The sequence below is a fragment of the Halichoerus grypus genome, chromosome 8 (assembly GCF_964656455.1).
Source record: "Halichoerus grypus chromosome 8, mHalGry1.hap1.1, whole genome shotgun sequence".
In the NCBI taxonomy this organism is placed as follows: domain Eukaryota; kingdom Metazoa; phylum Chordata; class Mammalia; order Carnivora; family Phocidae; genus Halichoerus; species Halichoerus grypus.
The window spans coordinates 71465601-71482101 of record NC_135719.1 but is presented as its reverse complement, the minus strand read 5'-3'; the positions used below and the strand labels follow the sequence as shown (position 1 = coordinate 71482101).

The window sequence follows — 16501 nt, the reverse complement described above, 5'->3', positions numbered from 1 at the left end:
GATTCTTTTTTTATGAATCTCTTTAATCTATTTTGTGTTTAATTTAAATTCAATTAATTAACATATAGTGTATTATTAGTTTCAGACGTAGAGTTCAGTCATTCATCAGTCTTATAACACAGAGTGCTCATTACATCTTGAGCCCTCCTTAATTTCCATCACCCAGTTACCCCATCCCCCCACCCACTCCCCACCCCAGCAACCCTCAGTTTGAAGACACAGATTCTTAATTATCAAGAACAAACTGGTAATTACCAGAGGGGAGGTAGGTAGGGGGATGGGTGAAATAGATGATGGGGATTAAGGAGTGCACTTGTCATGATGAGCACTGGTTGATGTATGGAAGTGTTGAATCATTATATTGCACACCGGAAATTAATATTATAAGGTATGTTAACTAACTGGAATTTAGATAAAAACTTGAAACAAAAAATGTGACCAAGTTGAGAGAAGCCACCCATGGCACGTAAACATTAAGAGTGACAGCAGGAGTCAAGCGCGTAGTAAGTGTTTACTCATATTGACCTCCTTTTTGTCAACTACCATGCAAATGTCTGGGTTTCATCACATAATCATAATCATAGAGTTAAACTTTAGCTGCTGAAAACAAAATTATTACCTTCACCTTCAGCTTTAATGGCTAACTGACCTGGGTCTGAGCAGCAGTGTGTCATGTAACGGTGACCCTTGGGAAGGGGCTTTGTCCTTACTGGCCTACCAGATTGTGTGGGTATCCTAATTTAAATGGAAAAATAAGGCTCCAGACCTTTCCCAGGCTTACCTGCAGGGTCAGGCAGGCTGCATCTGTTCCAAGGAGAAGCAGGTCGGATCCCAGGGGAACTTAGACTGAGTCTAAACCGGTCGTTCTCCAACTTTAGTGTGCCTGTAAATCACCCGAGAAGCTTGTAAAAAATACACATTCCTAGATCCCACTCCAGAGACTCTGGTTTAGTAGGTTTGGGGCACATCATAGGAATGAGTATTTTCAAGAACCACCACAAGATGACTGTGATATAGGTAAACCAAAACCCATACTTGGAAACACCCTGGTCATTCCAAAGCAGCTGCAAGGGGTCCCCGTACTAGAAAAGGGCCAGGGTTTTCTTCATTTGGCTGAAGATAGCACAGTCAAGAATTAAATTCCAAACCAGTATGAGAAATGTGTAGGCGTTTGCTTCTAAGGAAGATCCAGATGGCCTGGGCCCGAGTGGGGCAATGCATATTCCAGACAAACAGAGAAGTGAATGGTCCACAATCTACCTCTGCTGAGATCATGATGCTGAGCAAGCAGCAGCAGTGCTGGATACTGCGTGAGAATCAATCATTCACTCAATGGGTGAGAAACAGCATGGGCAGAGGTTCTGCAGAGCCCTGCAACCCTGAGCAGGACTTAGGCAGCATCAAACACTTAATTTCAAAATTTTTAAAAATTCTCTTTTCTGCTTTTGCTTATCTAAAGCTTTTGAATTTCCTGAGGACATACCTTCCTAAAGGAAAATCTCACCCCTTCAAATCACACCACCTGTTAGTAAGCCTGGCCCAGTGATTTTCCATAGCAGAGATTTGAGGTTCTTCACCAAGAATCCTAAACCCTCTTCCAAACAAGGCTGTGGGTCATCCTTCTCTCTGAGCACTGCCATCAGTAGGTTCTCCAATCCCTTATCCTTCTTGAGGATATAGGCTTTTGAAATTCTTTGACATGCCTTCTGTTGCCAGAAGCTTGTCCACGCTGTAAGCTTCCAAGTAACTAACTATTAATGAGGCAATTAACAGTAATCAATAGTCACCTCCTCTGGATTAGTTAGGGAACTAGTAAGTAGAACTATGAACAAGACCGTTATCTTCTCTGCTCTTTATATTTTTTAAAGATTTTATTATTATTTATTTTTATTTGACAGAGAGACAGCGAGAGAGGGAACACAAGCAGGGGGAGTGGAAGAGGGAGAAGCAGGCTTCCAGCGGAGCAGGGAGCCCAACGTGGGACCCGATCCCAAGACCCTCGGATCATGACCTGAGCCGAAGGCAAATGCTTAGCGACTGAGCACCCAGGCTCCCCTTCTCTGGTCTTTAATCTCCACCCCTCATGGCACACTGCCAATGTTCTGGGCATTGCAAGGTTTAGAGTCTCTGCACCTCCAAGATGGAGACAATCCAGAGAGCAATTCCACCTCCCCCACAATCCTGCTTCACACCCAGGAAAGCTGCAATGAGCCCAGGCTATTTTCCTCATTTAAAAATTAAAGTGGTATGGGACCTTGACATGAGAATGCTAAGGTCCCAAGAAGTTGAAATTGGAAACTTCTGAATAGCTTTGAATAGATGTTGGCTCCATGAAGGCAGAGACTTCATATGATTCACTCCTACATCCCCAGTACATACAGCAGTGCTTGTCCATGGCAGGTGAACAAATAATATTAAAAAGAGCTACTCAGCATCTGCACAGACTTTCCATGGGTGGGGCCTAAGGCACATCCCCTTAATCCTTCATTTACAGTGGCATGCAGGAGCCTGCTCCCAGCTCCCACCTCAGGAGAGCTAACATACACATCCCTTCCCAACTCCACTTCACTGGTAGCTTGGCCAGGGTGGGAGTATCTATACCACGAAAACTGGCAAACACAACACGGCTTTTTTCCCAGAAAAAGCCAGTTGTTAAACACTTACCAGCATACCACTGCCCTTAAGACTTAAAAGGTCTTGGAGCTTGGGTGGCTCAGTCGGTTAAGCATCTGCCTTCAGCTCAGGTCATGATCCGGGGTCCTGGGATCGAGCCCCGCATCGGGCTCCCCACTCAGCGGGGTGTCGGTTTCTCCCTCTCCCTCTGAACTTCCCCCTTCTCGTGCTCTCACTTTCTCTCAAGTGAATAAATTTTTTAAATCTTAAAAAAAAAAAAAAAAAAAAACTTACAAGGTCTCTTTTCTGTGAATATAGAGGCAAAAAAGAATTAAGCTGTTTTGGGGGGCTCCAAGCTAGAAAACAGAGCAGTATTTGTCAACTTATTTTGTAAGAATATCAACTCACATAAGTCTCTGATACGGGGTTTTTGCGGGTCTCTACGGAGAAATTGCACTGAAACCGAAGGGACTGCTCTGTGACCACAGTCCCCATTTGCAGAAAGTTACAGTTAATGAAAGTGAACTGACCTAAGACAAAAATCTGACAACAGGAGTGAATGGAAGGCTGGGGAGAGGAATCCCAGCCCGTTGAGAGCCTGTAGAAATGCTAAGAAGAGAACTCTTTGGAGTGCAGCATTATGGAATGATACACTCTGCGACTGCAATTTACAGTTTTTATTTTCTTTTCAAACATATTCATAGCATTTACTATGTGCCAGGCATTGGTCAATTTGCTTAGCAAATATCGACTCATTATTCTAGCCATGAATACCACACATACCCGAGTATTCAATGTAACCCAGACAAAAGAAAATCTACTGACCCTCACCCTTTTGTTCGTGAAAAACCAGAAACATAAATCTGCTCATGACCCACTTAATGGCTCTGGGCTTGTTAATGGTAAGAAACCTGAATTGGAATGGAGGTCGACCAGGCCATGGATGGGCTTGACCAACCTCCTCAGGGACCCCAGACTACATTTGGCATATATGTCCCTTCAGGTTTACAGCTGTGGAGTTTACTGGAATAAGAACCCAAGGGAGAGGAAGCAGTCGGTGTTGCCATAGGCCTTCCCCTGTTTGAAGAGGAAGAAGACTAGATGAGAAAACCCTTTAAATCGGGGCGCCTGGGTGGCTCAGTCGTTAAGCGTCTGCCTTCGGCTCAGGTCATGATCCCAGGGTCCAGGGATCGAGCCCCACATTGGGCTCCCTGCTCAGCGGGAAGCCTGCTTCACCCTCTCCCACTCCCCCTGCTTGTGTTCCTTCTCTTACTGTGTCTCCCTCTGTCAAAAAATAAAATCTTTGGGGCGCCTGGGTGGCTCAGTTGGTTAAGTGACTGCCTTCGGCTCAGGTCATGATCCCGGAGTCTTGGGATCGAGTCCCACATCGGGCTCCCGGCTCGGCAGGGAGCCTGCTTCTCCCTCTGACCCTATCCCCTCTCATGCTGTTTCTCTCTCTCTCTCTCTCTCAAATGAATAAATAAATAAAATCTTTAAAAAATAAAATAAAATAAAATCTTTAAAAAAAAAAAAAAAGAAAACCCTTTAAATCTTCCCCAGCTATGTAACAATGATGATAATAATGAAAAAACGAAAGTACAAAGCTGGTTCTATTTATGTGTTCAGAAATTGCACCACTAATAAAAATTTATCTTCCAAACCCTGAACTCGCAGACGTCTGGGTGGCTCAGTCGGTTGGGCATGGAGCCCCGCATCGGGCTCCTTGCTCAGCCAGGAGCCTGCTTCTCCCTTGCCTGCTCTACCCGCTGCTCCCCCTGCTTGTGCACGCTCTCTCTCTGACAAATAAATAAATAAAATCTTAAAAAAAAAAAAAATTAGGGGCGCCTGGGTGGCTCGGTCGTTAAGTGTCTGCCTTCGGCTCAGGTCATGATCCCAGGGTCCTGGGATCGAGCCCCGCATCGGGCTTCTCGCTCAGAGGGAAGCCTGCTTCTCCCTCTCCCACTCCCCCTGCTTGTGTTCCCTCTCTCGCTGTGTCTCTCTCTGTCAAATAAATAAATAAAATCTTTAAAAAAATTAAAATTAAGGGCGCCTGGGTGGCTCAGTTGGTTAAGCGACTGCCTTCGGCTCAGGTCATGATCCTGGAGTCCCGGGATCGAGTCCCGTATCGGGCTCCCTGCTCGGCAGGGAGTCTGCTTCTCCCTCTGACCCTCCCCCCTCTCATGTGCTTGCTCTCTCTCATTCTCTCTCTCTCAAATAAATAAAAAATCTTTAAAAAAAAAATAAAATAAAATAAAATAAAAAAATTAAAATTAAAATTAAAAAAACAAACGAACACTGAACTTGGTATTGACACTACTAACTGATATGCCAGGAGCATCTCCTTATGCTATTTTTGAGCCAAAAAAGGCTATAGCACCAGAATGAGACTAAAATACAGTATTAGGTAGATGTTTAAAAAAAAAAAAAAAGAGAAAACAAGAGTCAACCTAAACCATTTAAGCTATCAAGAGAGACTGATTCTCAAGCAGCTTGAATTTTGGGATTCAAGCACATAAAACCATTATTTGGTTTTCTTTCCACACCAGAGTCTTATCTATACCCTTCAACTTTATCAGAAAGTTAATCAGAATGTCTATTGAGCACATATTATGTGCTACCAATGGGCTAATGCCACAGGAAAAAATAAAGTATAAAGCACACTCCCTGCCCTTAGAAATGAGATTTACTGGGGTACCCGGGTGGCTCAGTCAGTTAAGTGTCCAACTCTTGATTTTGGCTCAGGTCATGATCTCAGGGTTGTGAGACTGAGACCAGCATCGGCCTCCGTGCTGGGTGTGGAGCCTAATTAAGATTCTCTCTCCCTCTACCCCTCTCCTCCCTCTGGATCTTAAAAAAAGAGAGCGAGCAAGCTAAAGAGATTTACTTAGATGAAGAGAGAGAAGGCCTTCCATGTAGGAGTAACAGTGTAGAGACGGGAATTAAGGTTATGAGAAGGTCAAAGAATCCAATTTCTTACAGTAAAATATCATCTTGGGTAGGTAGGGTAGAGCCAAGAAGAAAAGTTAAAACAAATCCAATAAGCAAGGGGAAACCAGTTAGCTAAGTAAAACAATTTGATAAAGTTACGGTTAGAGAAGCTAGCAGGGTATGGGGAGGAAGGGGAGATGGTGAGTTTCTATTTAAACTTGTGAACAATGAGGCCATACTGGATTAGAGTGGGGTCTCAAATCCAATGACCAGTGTTCTTTTCAGGAGCAGACACACAGACAGAAGAGACACAGGGAAGAAGGCCCTAGGAAGACAGAGGCAGAAACCAGAGCGATGCTGCTACAAACCAAGAAACCCCAAGGATGTGGGAGCCATCACGAGGTAGAAGAGAGGCATGGACCAGGTCCCCCTCAGGGCCTCCAGAAGGAGCCAACGCTGTCGACACCTTGATTTTAGACGTCTGGCATCCTGAACTGTGAGAGAACGAATTTCTCTTATTTTAAACCACTCAGTTTGTGGTAATCCGTGACCGCAGCCCTAAGAAACTAATGCAGCCATGCTCTGTGCAGTAACTTGTGTGGAAGTGGAGAACATCAGACATGAGATTTCATTGTTCCCTGATTCATTTATTAAAATTACCATTTTATGCCTTCTTTTGAGGTGGCTCACAGCCCTCAAATTATATTCATTACACAGACAATTTGGGGTATCAAGAATATTGATCCCTCTCTGTCTCTCTTGCTTGTCTCATCAGCCAACCCTCATGTAACTGAAACACACATTAAATTCACAGAGTTGTCAATTACAAGCTTTGACACTACATTAAAACCAATAGAGATACAATGGGCCAGTTGGGCCTAACTTTCAATGAACAGTAATTTCCTGTCCATTGTTATTTAATTCAAAGAAATACTTTTTACTAACACAACACTGTCTTTTCCCTCTACCTTTCACTTTCATACATAGATTTTTTTTAAGGCAGTTTTCAAAAAAAAAAAAAGCATTACGCTAGATATTCACACATACAAATTTTGTCTCACAATAAACACAACTCAATAAACGTTTATTTTCCTTTTTTTTTTAAACAGATAGTGAAGGTGGTTGAGCACTTAATGATACGGTGTGGACAACAGATATGTTAAAGCAAAGACTAAAAACATTAAGAATATGTGCCAGGCATTCTGCTATGTGTTTTGCATATATTAGCCCATATCCTCCCACCATTAGGATATAGATAAATAAGAAAACTGAAGCTCAGTTAAATTACTTACCCTTTACTCTGCTTTTGGTTATCAAGAGTTTCAAAAGCTACTATTAAAAATGTACAAACACGAGTGCCTGGGTGGCTCAGTCGGTTAAGCGTCTAACTTCGGCTCAGGTCATGATCCCGGGATCCTGGGATGGAGTCCCACATTGGGCTCCCTGCTCAGCGAGGAGTCTGCTTCTCCTACTGCCCCCCCCTTTTAGGGGGTGGTCGCAGGCACGCATGTGCCCTCCCTCTCATAAATAAATAAAATCTATTGAGATGCCTGGGTGGCTCAGTCCGTTAGGTGTCTGCCTTTGGCTCAGGTCATGATCCCAGGATCCTGGGATTAGCCCCACATTGGAGAGCCTGCTTCTCCCTCTGTTTGTTCTCTCTCTCTCTGACAAATATATAGATAAAATCTTTTAAAAAAATAAATAAAAATATAAATAAAATCTTTTTAAAAAATGTACAAACAGGGACACCTGGGTGGCTCAGTCAGTTTAGTGTCTGACTCTTGGTTTTAGCTCAGGTCAGGCTCTCAGGGTCATGGGATCGGCCTGCATCTGGCTCAGCGGTCAGCGCTCATTAGGGAGTCTGCTTGAGATTCTCTCCCTCTCCCTTTGCCCCGCCCCCACTAGCACTTGCTCTCTAAATCTTTTAAAATATAAATTAATGAATGAATAATAAATAAAAATGTACAAACAAAACTCTAGAACACCCTTCCTAAGAAACTACCTCATGGAAAAAGAAAACTGGACAAAGATTTTTTTTTTTTTTAATTAAAAGGTATCTATCACAGCACTATTTATCATGGTTTAACCAAGAAACCCCATAATGGGTTGCGGGCTGAGGCGAGATGGCGGCCACTGAGGGGGTCGGGGAGGCTGCGCAGGGCAGCGAGTCCGGGCAGCCGGAGCCTCCACCGCCCCAGCAGCAGCAGGAAGAAGCTATGGCAGCTGAGCCCGGAGAAGGGGTGGCGTCCCCTATGGACGATGGGTTCCTGAGCCTGGACTCGCCCACCTATGTTCTGTACAGGGACAGAGCAGAATGGGCTGATGTAGACCCAGTGCCGCAGAATGATGGCCCCAATCCAGTGGTCCAGATAATTTATAGTGAAAAATTTATAGAGAAGTTTATGATTATTTCCGGGCTGTCCTGCAACGTGATGAAAGAAGTGAACGAGCTTTTAAACTAACCAGAGATGCTATTGAGTTAAATGCAGCCAATTATACAGTGTGGCATTTTCAGAGAGTTCTCTTAAAGTCACTTAAAAAGGATCTACATGAGGAAATGAACTACATCACTGCAATAATTAAGGAACAGCCCCAAAACTATCAACTTTGGCATCATAGGCGAGTTATTAGTGGAATGGCTAAAAGATCCATCTCAGGAGCTTGAGTTTATTGCTGATATTCTTAATCAGGATGCAAAGAATTATCATGCCTGGCAACATCAGGAATTTAAACTTTGGGATAATGAGCTGCAGTATGTAGACCAACTTCTTTTTTTTTTTTTTTTTTAAAGATTTTCTTTATTTATTTGAGAGAGAGAGTGAGAGAGAGAGCACAAGATGGGGGAGCGGGAGAGGGAGAAGCAGACTCCCTGCTGAGCAGGGAGCCCGATGTGGGACTCGATCCCGGGACTCCAGGATCATGACCTGAGCCGAAGGCAGTCGCTTAACCAACTGAGCCACCCAGGCGCCCTGTAGACCAACTTCTTAAAGAGGATGTGAGAAATAACTCTGTCTGGAACCAAAGGTACTTCGTAATTTCTAACACCACTGGCTACAATGATCGTGCTATACTGGAGAGAGAAGTCCAGTACACTCTAGAAATGATCAAACTAGTACCACATAATGAAAGTGCACTATTTGAGGGGCGCCTGGGTGGCTCAGTCGTTAAGCGTCTGCCTCCGGCTCAGGTCATGGTCCCAGGGTCCTGGGATCGAGCCCCGCATCGGGCTCCCTGCTCAGCAGAAAGCCTGCTTCTCCCTCTCCCACTCCCCCTGCTTGTGTTCCCTCTCTCACTTTGTCTCTCTCTGTCAAATAAATAAAATCTTTAAAAAAAAAAAAAAAAAAAAGAAAGTGCACTATTTGAAAGGGATTTTACAGGATCGTGGTCTTTCCGAATATCCAAATCCGTTAAATCAGTTACTTGATTTACAACCGAGTCACAGTTCCCCCTACCTAATTGCCTTTCTCGTGGATATCTATGAAGACATGCTAGAAAACCAATGTGACAACAAGGACATTTTTAATAAAGCATTAGAGTTGTGTGAAATTCTAGCTAAAGAAAAGGACACTATAAGAAAGGAATATTGGAGATATATTGGAAGATCCCTTCAAAGCAAACACAGCACAGAGAGTGACCCACCAACACATGTACAGCAATAACACCATCTGGAAGAACTCGATGGAATGCTTTTATTTTTTTTAAGAGACTCTAATGCGGGAGTTTAAAACTAAAGCGGTCATTCCCTTTGCCTGTGGTGTAAAACGTGCATTGCACAGGTACTGCTTTTTAACAAGAACTAAGTGTGATGCTTCTTGGGTGCGCTGCTATTCAGACTAGTTATTTGATTCTTTTAAAGCAAAGTAATTTGGGGGGAGGGCGAAGAAACAACAAGTCCCATGAAGGAACTTTTGTAGCCTTATCAACATTTACTCTAATCCCTTAGCATCAGCTCCTCCCTAAAGGGAATATGCGTCAGAATTTGCAACATTAATGAACGCTGGTTACTTGTGCGTAATGGGTATAAGGTAACTTAAATTTGGGTCCAGGAAGCAGGGAATGCAGTGTTACATTAGGGCTGCTCGGCCACACTCACAGTATCCTGCAATTACTGTAACCAACTAATGCCAAAAGAATGGTTTTGTAATAAAATTATAGATGTATCCCAAAAAAAAACACCATAATGTCTAAAAATGTTAAGAATGATTAAATGACTGAATAATCAAATACTATATAAATATATGAAATGATGCTTTCGAAGAATATTTAATTATATAAGAAAATGCTCATGTTATATGAATATTCATTCTTAACTTTCTATGCTTTCAAAAAAATTCTTTACTATTTTACAGTGAGGAAAAAATATTTTAAAAATAATTAATTAAAAAAATTAAAAATAATAAAAGCTGGGGGCGCCTGGGTGGTTAAGTGTCTGCCTTCAGCTCAGGTCATGATCACACGGTTCCTGGATCAAGCCTCACCTCAGGTTCCCTGCTCAGTGAGGGTTCTGCTTCTCCCTCTCCCTCTGCCTTTTCCCCCTTGCTCATGCTCTTTCTCTCTCTCTTTCTGTCAAATAAATAAATAAAATCTTTGAGGGACACCCCGGATGGTCCAGTCAATTAAGCTTCTGCCTTTGGCTCAGGTCATGATCCCAGGGTCCTGGGATGGAGTCCTGCATCAGGCTCCCTGCTCGGCGGGAAGCCTGCTTCTCCCTCTGCGGCTCCCTCTGCTTGTGTTCCCTCTCTCTCTCTCTGGCAAATAAATAAATAAACAAACAATAAAATCTTTGAAAAAAAATAATAATAAAAGCGGGCCCAAGGACAAAATGCTAGCAAGTGGCTGAACTAGGACTTAAACTCACAACTCTCTGACTCTAGAGCCCTGTGGCCCACTACCCAATACTGATCTTACCGGAAGTCCTATTTTTATCCCAGGAACATTATTCTCAAAAGAGAAACAGGTTTGGCATAGCCAAGTACTATTTCACAAAATAGACTATTATGACTATGAGCTTTCATAATTGAAAATATTGCCTCTAGCTCTGGCTGTGGGTTCTTGGTTTTGTGGTATAACCCACCAGACACACAGTTTGGTTTGAACAAATGTATTATGCTGAAAGGCAACATAAACTGAGAGAGTCATTACCCAGAAACAGGCTGGCCAGGAAATCAGTGACAAGAATGGAGACCAGAGCTCCCACTCAGGCATTTCAGCTAGAAAGGAATTCATCAACAGTTCCACATCCCTGGGGAAAAGGAAATTATACCAGCACATGCTATATCCTTAATGAAGCTGACAATTCTTATTCTCTTTTGCATGCCTTTCTCTATAGTCACAGAAATCTAGGACACAGTGATCCAGCAGGCATAAAACCACACCATAAAGAACAATTCCTTAAGAAAAGCAAAGGTTATTTGCTTCATTTAATTTTAAATATTTCACATATATTTGCTCTACACACATTTACAGAATACCTATTATGTACAAAGGATTAAGGCTTATCTCTGAAACACACACATTAAGATCATTTTGCAAATAAGGTTTCAAATCTATTAGCACTTCAATCTCCACCTTTCACCATCCCTTCTCGTATCTGCAAGTGTCATAGCAACGACACATCTGGTGGCAAATTGCATTTGTTGCCTGAGAGATCATGACCACAGCTATGGGAAATATTTTAAAATTTTATTAAAAATTTCGGACTTATTTCAAGTCCTGAGCGTCTAGTTTGACTCACCAGCTAATAATCCATCAAATCCTCAGTATTTGCATCTTGTCAGGCAGCTCTCCATCTCTATTCCCTGTTACTGTGAAGTAACCCCAATTAGTTTATAGTGATTTGCAGAAGGCCACTCTCTAAGCCAACATGTAACCCTCTCTTGTCACTCTGCTCCAAGGTCAGGACAATGCAAGATGTCAAAGTTCTGAATTGTCATCTGAAAACCTTACCATTCACACCGTCTCTGCAGATCACATTAGTGAAATATTCTCATCAGATAAAACTTATCATCTTTATTTTACTGCTTCATTCCCATGAAACTTTGTCAATGAATATTGTATAGGTCAGCTAGACTAATTCACACAATGATAAACTAATTAAAAATATTGTTCCCTCTTCATTTACAGAGTGATGATTAAGTTTTCCCTTTTTTAAAAATAAGATTTATCCCCACACAAGCATTTGATTATCAAATCTCATTAATAGTGCTCTCAAGGACAATTATCTATCATTATGGATGTATTGCTTTACCCTTTTTAATTAGGATGATAATGTCCAGTGTAAATAAAGCCTTCTTTGCTAATTTCAAAAAAAAAAAATAATAAGATTTATGGGTGGCTCAGTCAGTTAAGCTTCCGACTCTTGATCTCAGCTCAGTCTTATCTCAGTGTTGTGGGTTAGCACCCCACGCTGGGCTCCATGCTGGGTGAGGAGCCTACTTAAAAATAAGTAAATAGGTGTCTGGGTGGCTCAGTTGGTCAAGCGACTGCCTTCAGCTCGGGTCATGATCCTGGGGTCCCTGGAATCAAGTCCCACATCGGGCTCCTTGCTCAGTGGGGAGCCTGCTTCTCCCTCTCCCTCTCCCTCTGCCTCTGCCTGTCGCTCCCCCGCTTGTGCTGTCAAATCAATAAACAAAATCTTTTTAAAAATAAAAATAAAGAAATAAGATTTTACCAAGTGACTTTGTATCCTTAAAATCCTTCAGTGCAACTGACCATCATCATGTCAAAATGACATCTCCTTCCAGTAATTCTACAGTTACAGCTGCAGCTTAGAGGGAAAGCACCAGTACCCCTCATTTCAATTATTCTTGAATCATACAAGTAATAAATATAGAGATATTAAGTTTCTTTTTTTTTAAGATTTTATTTATTTATTTGACAGAGACACAGCGAGAGAGGGAACACAAGCAGGGGGAGTGGGAGAGGGAGAAGCAGGCTTCCCTCTGAGCAAGAAGCCCGATGCGGGGCTCGATCCCAGGACCCTGGGATCATGACCTGAGCCGAAGGCGGACGCCCAACGACTGAGCCACCCAGGCGCCCCTGAGATACTAAGTTTCTGAGTGTGAAAGGAATTGAGAGAAATTAGCCAGGTTAATAAGGCAGGGAAGAGTTTTTATGGACAAAGGAATAATAAAAGCTAAGGCAAGGAGACTGGAAACAGAATGCACCCTGGGAACCACACGTAGGTTGGAATTCCTGGAGTGTAAGATGAGTGAGCTGGAGAGGGAAACAGGAGCCAGGTTGCAGAATGTCACTGGAAGGAGCCAGAAGGAAAGGGGAGCTAGGAAAGGGATAGAAAGAGGAGAGTGACATGATCAGAGTTGTTGATTGAGGAGTAATCAGCGGAGGATAGAATGGAAGAATGAAATTTAAGACTATTCTCCCAAGAAGCCTGTGAACCGAAGGAGGAAGAAAGGCAATACAGGGCAAGAAATGCAAAAGGAGGCGGCCAAGGAGCCATTGGGAGCAAGAGACACTGAAGATAAAGGAATGAGGAAGGTAACTTAGAGGATACAGATGCTGATGAGACCTCCACCAGAGACCTCCTTCCTGCTCTAGAGGAGCACTAAAATCTAGAACTCTTATCTAGAACACCAAGTCTTCTAGTCAAAGTGAACAGCCTGAGGACCAATAGCATCTAGTAGTTTGTTAAAAATGCAGAACCTGGGGGGCACCTGCGTGGCTCAGTCATTAAGCGTCTGCCTTCGGCTCAGGTCACGATCCCAGGGTCCTGGGATCGAGCCCCGCATGGGGCTCCCTGCTCAGCGGGAAGCCTGCTTCTCCCTCTCCCACTCCCCGTGCTTGTGTTCCCTCTCTCGCTGTGTCTCTCTCTGTCAAATAAATAAATAAAATCTTAAAAAAAAAAAAATGCAGAACCTGGGATGCCTGGGTGGCTTAGTCAGTTAAGTGGCTGCCTTCGGCTCAGGTCATCCCAGGGTCCTGGGATCAAGTCCCACATCGGGCTCCGTTCTCAGCAAGGAGCCTGCTTCTCCCTCTGCCTGCCGCTACCCCTGCTTGTGCGCTCTCTCTCACAAATAAATAAAATCTTAAAAAAAAGAAAAAAGAAATGCAGAATCTTAGGCCCCATCCCTGACCTCCTGAATCAGAACCTGCATTGTAATAAGAACCCCATCAGATTCACTTATACACTGAAGTGTGAGAAGCACTATTCTGGACCAACTCTGGAGAACTTTAAGGAATTATGTAGAATAGGAAAGGAACCAGAACTAGAGACACAGAAAAGAGGAAGAAGAAAAATACAGCAAAATTCATATTGGTCAACCTGACACTAGAATTAATTATGACAGGAAGGCCAGAGGTAATCACTAGGAGCCAGCACAGATGAACTAAGAATAAATCATGTCAGATTCTCCTTATTTTCTTATATCAGTAAGCCTAGGAGATGTAGTAGACATAGTATATCTGACTTTCAGTAAAATATCCGATAAGATGTCTCCAAATGTTTTCGGAAACAAGATAAAGAAACAATGACCTGGGTGAGAGTTCTAGTTAATAATTTAACAATTATTCCAAAAGGGTTTTGACTAGTAAATTAACCTCAATTACCAGATCACTAGTAACAAGATCTCCAACCTTCTTCTCTTCCTGTACTACTCAATACTCTTTTTGAGAATTTAGATGGAAATACAAAAGATACATAGTTAATATCACAGAAAGCAGTAATGTTACATGGCATAATCAGGATCCTTCCCCCCCAAAAAAATTAACAGATTGATACAAAGAACTAAAACATTTTAGTTAAATTTAGATGAATTAAAATGATAAAATTAAAGTACTAATCTGTACTCCTAAATTGAATCAAACAAGGATGATGAAAAAGAATCATAACAGCAGTACATGAAATAAAAGCTTGGGAGTTTTAATAGACGCTAAATTCAATATGAGTCAATATACTGATGTTAACACGATGAGGTCAACAGGGTAATCTGTGAGTTCAGCTCAACCTCTGTCCCTAACTCCCCGACAACACAAGACTCATGTCAAGATTAAAAAGGGGCAGCAGAGATTTAAACTACATTTTGCATTCTATAACTTGAGATAGTACATGATGATCCCATAGTCAAAATTAAAGATGTCTGATATTAACAATAAGAAGGCCTAATAAGCACACCAAATTGGTTTGGAATGTACTTTTACAGCTGCCCACCTGCTCCCTTGTTGTTCATATTCTAACAAGAGATTTGCGTGCTAAAGCAATCACAATTCTCCCCAAAGCCAACTAGCCCTTAACTGGTCTTTCTGATCACTCACTTGCCCTCTCTGTTCTCCTTTGTGCCAAGCTAAAAATGACACTTAACTATACTATGTGTGTTCCCTATCTACACTGCTTATGGCTCTTTAGATAAAGACTTAGTTTCCTAGTTTGGGACTGTTGCTGCATATATACTGGGTATTTGGAGGACACACTTAGGCTTAAACCATCTCAGGGACACTGGTTAAGTCCAGACTGGTGGCAGATGGGTGGAATTTCAAGGCCTTAATTACTGAGGTATCAGGAAGTCCTAGAAGAAGGTGGAGCACAGCACGACCAAAAAGGCTGAAGGCAAAAGGAGCCCAAGAAACTAGGGGTGATATATGACGAGTCCCTGTGAGATGGTGCATATTGTCTAAATTTTTAATTTTAATCTCAATGAAAATTTTGAAAAAATGTTTTAAATTCTGCATAGAGGGGCGCCTGGGTGGCTCAGTCATTAGGCGTCTGCCTTCAGCTCAGGTCATGATCCCAGGGTCCTGGGATAGACCCTGCATCGGGCTCCTTGCTCAGCGGGGAGCCTGCTTCTCCCTCTGCCTCTGCCTGCCTCTCCCCCTGCTTGTGCTCTGTCAAATAAATAAAATCTTTTTAAAAAATAGTAATTTAGTTATTACCTATAGGATATATATTGAGATGGAGACAGTGGGCAGGGGAAGAATCAGGAAGTCAGATTTCTCAATTCATAAAACTTTGAGGTAAGTTTCTTTAAGTCAGATTTGAGAAGAGCTTTGGTCTATTCATAATTATTTTTTTCCATATTACCTTCAGACCTTAAGCAACACTACCTATTAAAAGATGGGTAGAAATGGTACCAATAACCCCCAAATTAAATTCCTACTTCCACCCCATCCCAACAACTCTCTTTGCAAGAATAGTCTGAAGGTAATGCTATTACTCCACTAAGAGAAGGGGGGGAAATCTAATGACCCCAAGCACTTACCTTAAAAAACTAGTCTTCTCCCTTCCATCCTCCTGATATCTACCCTCACTGCTTGACTCCCAGGGCTATAACCTGGGAGTGTACATGATGACCACCTGTCACCTCCACAGACTAAGAAGTCGGCCAGGCCATCCCTTAGATCAGTGTGAAAGTGTGAAGCATCTGCATCAAAATCACAGTAAGTGTTCGTTAAAAATATAGACTCTGGGGCGCGTGGGTGGCTCAGTCGGTTAAGTGCCTGCCTTCGGCTCAGGTCATGATGCAGACCGAGCCCTGTGCTGGGCTCCCTGCTCGGTGGGAAGCCTGCTTCTCCCTCTCCCACTCCCCCTGCTTGTATTCCCTCTCTCGCTGTGTCTCTATCAAAATAAATAAAATCTTAAATATATATATATATATATATATATATATATATATATATATATATATATGACTCCAAGACTCCATGTCAAACCCACCAAAAGGAAACTTCTGATGATCGAACTCATCAGGGATCTGCATTTGTAACAAGTGATTTTTATGCACACTAGGTTTAAGAATCTCTGCCTGCCAGGGCACCTGGTGGCTCAGTCAGTTAAGCATCTGACTCTTGATTTCAGCTCAGGTCATGATTTCTGGGTCCTGAGACTGAGCACCACGCTGGACTCTGCACATCTGCTTCTCCCTCTCCCTCTCATCTGGCACTCTCGCATGCATTCTCTCTTTCAAATAAATAAATAAAATCTTAAAAAAAAAAAGAATCTCTGCCTCAC

General features: G+C 42.5%; 1 protein-coding gene and 1 pseudogene across 1 annotated transcript in view; one reads left to right on the top strand and one right to left on the bottom strand.

The window, feature by feature from the left end:
- GPR176 (G protein-coupled receptor 176) overlaps window positions 1-16501 on the bottom strand; it is a 115264-nt gene that overhangs the window by 80489 nt on the left and 18274 nt on the right. The window lies entirely within an intron of this gene.
- On the top strand, window positions 7665-9355 carry LOC118547311 (protein farnesyltransferase/geranylgeranyltransferase type-1 subunit alpha-like; annotated as a pseudogene).